General features: G+C 36.0%; 1 protein-coding gene across 1 annotated transcript in view; it reads left to right on the forward strand.

Annotated features, from left to right (window-relative positions):
* Nucleotides 1–5,086, forward strand: part of EPHA4 (EPH receptor A4) — a 168,655-nt gene extending 163,569 nt beyond the window's left edge. Inside the window, exon 18 of the mRNA XM_063306702.1 lies at nt 3,913–5,086. The gene's annotated coding sequence lies outside the window, so the exon portion shown is untranslated. The remainder of the gene's footprint in view (nt 1–3,912) is intronic.
* The last annotated feature ends 914 nt before the right edge of the window (nt 5,087–6,000 follow it).

Raw genomic sequence — 6,000 nt, forward strand, 5'->3', positions numbered from 1 at the left:
AAGAAAAGAAAAACGTACAAAAAGAAAAAAAAAACTTTAAAAACTTAAAAAGTGAGAAGCACAAGAAAAAAGAATTTTGAAGATTACATAGAAAGGTGACTTCCGACTTTCAACAGGAAGAATATACAGCAATTTCCATAATCAATCCCTTGCTCTATATCAAACCAAGTTCACATTATTTCTATAAATCCTTCCATTAACACATATACAAATCACTAATGCAATTGCTCCTTCCCCTTATATTATATATATATATATATATATATATATATATATATCCTAAATCAACTTCCCTTCCCCATAAAACAACATTTATTTAATTGTTTCCTTCTCACCACTATTCTATATATTTCTGTCCACTATAATAAAAATCAAATTGTAAAAACATGTAAATTGTCTACTTTTATAATTAATAATACTATAGCAATCTTAACCCCATTAAACCTAAAAACCAAGCAATTATTATTATACCTTATAAATACCTTATAAGTCTTACAAATCAAACAAACCTTTAAAAAAGTCCAATACATATTAATCCAAATCATTAAAGAGAAATGAAATCATAATGGCCTTATTATCAACACATTCCTAATTTTATCCCACCTTGAAGTATACCAAAGCATTTACATATCTCCCTATTACACCCAAAGCATTTTTCTTGCAAAAATCTTGCAAAAGTTTTTTGAAGAAGGTCAGACTATTTTTCCAAATAGTCTTAGTTTTTGCATGCCACATAAGACAAGACGATGGAGATCTATAAGATGACTGTCCTGCCTCGGGTGCCATCAATTTGGATATAACTCCTGGTGACTTCATTAACAAACATTTGCTGTTTCAACGTATCCCTAGTAGTTGTTTCAAGGACAATTCCTGTAGACTCTTTTATACTTTCCACCACCTTGCTTATTCTAGTTCTTTCAATATTGCCAAGCATGTATGTATGTATGTCTGTGTCTGTGTCTGTGTGTGTGTGTATAATTAAATAATTTTTCCGGTACATCACCTGCTAACATCACGTCCCTAACTCTCTGCTTGCTAATAATTTTATCAATGGAGAGGTCAGTCCTCTTTGGTCAGAGATTGATTAATTTGTTCTCCTTGTGGCCCGTGGTACTTTAGTTGCCATCTCAGATTCATAATCTGAAGGTGTCTATCCACTGCTTTAACTATTATGATCTTTGTTGTCATAGAAATCACCTTCTCCTTCATGATCTTCTCTACTTTTGTCATTTCTTTTCTTGCTAATTCCTTGATTTAGCAGACCTGGAAGCAATGGACTTTTCCACAATGATGCAAAACTGATGCAGATGAAGTCAGCCATTATGTAAATGATGCAAATTACCATGATGACATATTTTAGTATTTAATAGATATTCATGAATAATGGAACCTGTTCCTTTGAAGTAGTCTAGTAAAATGAGGTTTCACTGTGTCTACTACTTTCAGTACTTTGCTGCGAGCTGTAAGCTGTGTAAGCATGCTGATCAGCTTTAACTTTGTCTTCTTAATGTTTGACATCACTCAGATTTTTCACTTTCCAGTTTTTACTTTCAGTAATGACCTCTTCTAAGTCTTCACTTTCAGCTAACAAAGTGTTATTTGGAGCATATCTCAAGTTGTTAAGATTTCAGCCTCTTATTTTGATTTCTGCCATCACCTCTTCCAATCCTTCCATTCTCATATTCACTATTTCATATAAACAGGTCTGGGGAGAATATGCATCTTTGCCTCATTCCCTTTTTTATTCCGACCACTCTGTTTCTTCAAACTTTGTTCTTATAGTAGCTTTTTGTCCATTCTAAAGCTTCCTTAGAAGAATATAAAGTATTCTGATGTACCTATTACTCTTAATATGTATCTCATTCTTGATTTAGATAATTATCCTTATCCTTTCTTAATACTGTAAGTCGTCATACAACTTTTTTGTTGCCCAAGGCTTTCATTGTCCAACAAGCCACTTGAGTTAGGTTCCTCCCCCACATTTTAGGAATATTTTTCCTCTGGTTTCCATAATTACTCTTTTCACTTCCCATGCCTTCTTGGGTTGTCTTTCACCTAAGTGTCTGAATCTGCTCTTTAATCTTATATACTGACTGCATATCTTCTAGATCAGTATTGCTCTCATCTATTTTCTAAATTTAAGCCATATAATTGACAGCAATAATTTGTGCAAGGGTGTCTGCAGGGAGATACAAGGGGGCAAATGATGACACATGTGTCAAGAGATCATCAGGCAAATGCCATGAATGAGATAATTTTGTCCAGTTACATATTTCATATCATTTTTGCATAGATATCCTAATGTGCATGATTCTTTATGGAATCTACCAGACATCTATACATACTGTATATAGGTTGTTCCACAGTCTGCATCTGAAAGTGTGCTCGCTGAGACTGGATTGCACTTCTCCCTCTTCTGTTTCCTATTATGTGGTTAATGTGATTCCAGTGTTGTGCATGTGATGATATCCATGTACAGAGCCTGTGTTTATTTTGCCTGAACATAATCCACCTAAGTTCATTTATTCCTGAAACGTCTTGTTTAATATGCTTCATTTCTGATTGGACAATTTATCTCTCACATTCCATATTCCAGTTGTTTGTGTCCATTTAAAATGAGAAAGCCCTCTTTTCAGTACTGGCACCATTGGTGACTATATTTCCTTGCAGCTTTTGACTGGCTCTGTCACTGCCTCCAGATTTACTCAGATATGTTTGACATTCTTCTCCAATAAGTAGAGGAAGTAGTTCCAGCCTAGAGGGGTTTATCATCTGCTTTTCAAATTTGTTGAATAATTTCAGCCACGTCCACATAGTTTCTTAGTAGCAATACAACTTGTTATTGCCGTCTTTGGAATTTGATTTCAGAGTTTCTTAAGAGAGTTGGTTTCCCTCACACCTGTACAGCCACACCTCACCTCATACCCATTGCAGAATCATCTTAGCTTCACCCTTTGACCATGGGAGTCCTTTTGACCTTCACATCTCCTCCCTTGACTCACTTAAACTCATATCCCCATGTTTGTTGCTCTCAGGGACAATGAAGCTAAGGAGTCCTTCTACCATGTCAAGTTGCATACATCTAGGTATATTCATAGGCAGTTCAAATTAGCCCTAGATTTGTAAAAATGGAGAATTAATGGTTTTCTTTTACCCTACCTCACAAAGTTGGTCCAAGGAAAATTATTTCCTAGATTTGCTATTTGTATAAGTATACTTGCCCTAAAAGAAAAAAGACAAAACAATATGTCTATGGGGGAGGGCTTGGTGGGGGGAAGGATTATCTCAATACAACAGAAATCCAAAAAGGTTTTTTATCTCATTTAAACTGGATGGCATTGTTCAGCAGGACAGCAAAGATATAAACAAAATAGCCAGCAAATCTTTCTGATATGGATCACAACGGTTAGCAAAATATTTTTTGCAAAAAACTTTATATGAATCAGCCCATTGGTCTACTTAGCTTGATGTTGTCTATTCTGAGACCAGTTGCATTCCATGTCCTCAGGTGAGAATTTAGGAAACATTTCTTTTAATGAAACCAGAACAAGGATCAAATGAATATATAACATTAGCTCAATCCCTGAGTTCAGTTTCTACTAAAGGTGTTCCCTTCTTTCCCTAATATTGCATTCCTAGATCAAAATGCACTGTTTCCGAGATCCATTATGTTTTCCCTTTAATTAGATAATGGACACTTTTCCATTTGAAAGCATTCAGTGTTTTCAGTGCCTGCAGTCATACATTTAATGTAACTGGGTTTTAGGAAAAAATCATTTGGAAGATAGTAAAATAGCTAATCTAGGCTTTTTCTATGGTGAAATTAAAAGATGTATTTTATCTCTCCAATTGATATTCAAAATATCAGAGCTATCAAGTTCTGACTTGGAATTTGTTTGCTTGTTTTGATAGGCAAAATGGATCCTGCTTTCTTGGAATCTGGCCTTCCTGGTGATCATCTTGACTTTGGAGGATAATAGACTAGAGACAAGCGCCTTCAACTGTCCCAGTTTATTCGGCACTGACTGTAGATAAAATGGACCGTGAATAAGCAGCTTTACTCCCTGAAGAGTATCTCTTTGGATTTCTTCCTTTTTTAAAAGGTTTTGTCAGCAACAAAAAGCAAATATAAGATCCAGATAAAGTTCTTTTATTTCCACTTAAGGAATGTACTGTATCAAAGCCCTATAGACATATACACACATACTACACAGACACACAGACACACACACACACATGCTGTGTTTTGGTTTTTTTTCTGCATGTTGTTGCTACATCTCTCCAAATGTAAGTATCGGAGCCATAAAGGATACCAGGGTCATGTACCCCAGTGCAGAACTTGGTTAATAAAAGCTGAGACTGCATATGATAGTCCAGCGATACTTTACAGAAAGTGTGCCAATACTATAATGTCAATATTTTTTAATAGAATGGAAAGTAACTTATTTCTTCCAAGATTGTGTGAGGGTATGTATGGCTTGTGTGTGTGTGTGTGTGTGTGCATGCACATGTAATATGTTTGTTCGTTGCCTGTTGCACAGGGCCACCTGTGAATATGCAGATAGCATCTCAAGATAATTTGACAGTTTGTTGCTGGGCTGTTGAGTTACCAGGCCAGTAGGTGAGCTATGCAACAGTAGGGAGAAAACACACATACTCCTGAATGTTCCAGTTCTGTATCTATACATATATTATGTAGCTGCCACACTAACCTTAAAAATTAGTTCTCTAGCCTAGAGCAGGGGCACTTTCACTTTAGTTGTGAAGTGATCCATCATGAGTTCCATAATGGCTAAAGAACAGCATTGATAAACATTAGTCTTGCCAAGGCTGTTCATTACTGAATCAGTGATACCTTAAGGTAAAGTAGGTAGAGAAGAAATCTTCATCCATCAGCAGGTTGCTTTGAACTGAACTATTCAGTGGCATTTTTCTTTTCCTGAGAAAACAGTCTTGAAAAGACTTGTTGAACACAAACAGAAATATGCAATCCTTATCCATTCACAGAAATGAATTATCCCATTTGCCATTTGCAAGGATCTCTGGGCTTACAAATTGACTGTTTAGCAAATTGTTTATTCCGCCCCCCCCCCCCCCGCTGCCCCAGTTTAAGAATACAAAGACATTTAAAATTACCAAAACACATTTAAAATTAAAACAAAACAAAACCATGTTCCAAGTACAGGAAAAGTGCTCTGCATTGCTACAGTAATAATTAGTTCTCCCTAGAAAGGTTTACTGGAGACTTCCTTTTGTGCATATTGATTTTGGAGGCAGGTAGATTGTGACAGTCTAGAGACCAGACTGCCATTCCACATTTTTAGCTCAGCCATTGATGTACTTGATCTGTTTTCTGGTCGCAGAATAATCTCTGCTGAAACACAGTGCATTACAGCAAGCTGAAACAGAATAGTCAAGCCAACATTACTGAAGGAGGAAAAAAAAAGAAAAGAAAAGGAAGTATAAATTTTTCATTAACAAATTCCAGCATTGTTTGGATTTCTTATCAAAAAATATTATTCATCTTTGCCTTTTCTCCTTCCCTCCCCACAGTTCTCCCCACTGTTTGCCATTTTTGTTGTTCTCATGGATGCAAAATTTAAAACCAATATTTTGGGGCTCAGGTATTTGTGCTGATGGCAATATAGAGGCATGAAGCACTATTAAGGAGCCATGGGCCGTAAACTATGGACTGAAAAGCCAGGACACAGATTTCAATCAAATGTACTAAACGAGGCTGGGGTTTGGGGAAGGAAATGATACATACACATTGCCCAGTAACAACCAGACTATAGAACTGGCCTTCATTTCCTCCTGGTCACAGAAGAGACATCAACAGGACTATTTTAACACAGCAAACCTCTATACATTAAGGAAATATCTGCTTACAACCTCACTGGTTAATGTTTGTCCAGGTTTCTTGCTGTATTAATTTTGTGATGGATCTGTGTATTAAATATATAAATATATATATGTATAAAACAAAAAAGCTGGTTCTTG

Source organism: Candoia aspera, chromosome 6, assembly GCF_035149785.1.
Source record: "Candoia aspera isolate rCanAsp1 chromosome 6, rCanAsp1.hap2, whole genome shotgun sequence".
Classification (NCBI taxonomy): domain Eukaryota; kingdom Metazoa; phylum Chordata; class Lepidosauria; order Squamata; family Boidae; genus Candoia; species Candoia aspera.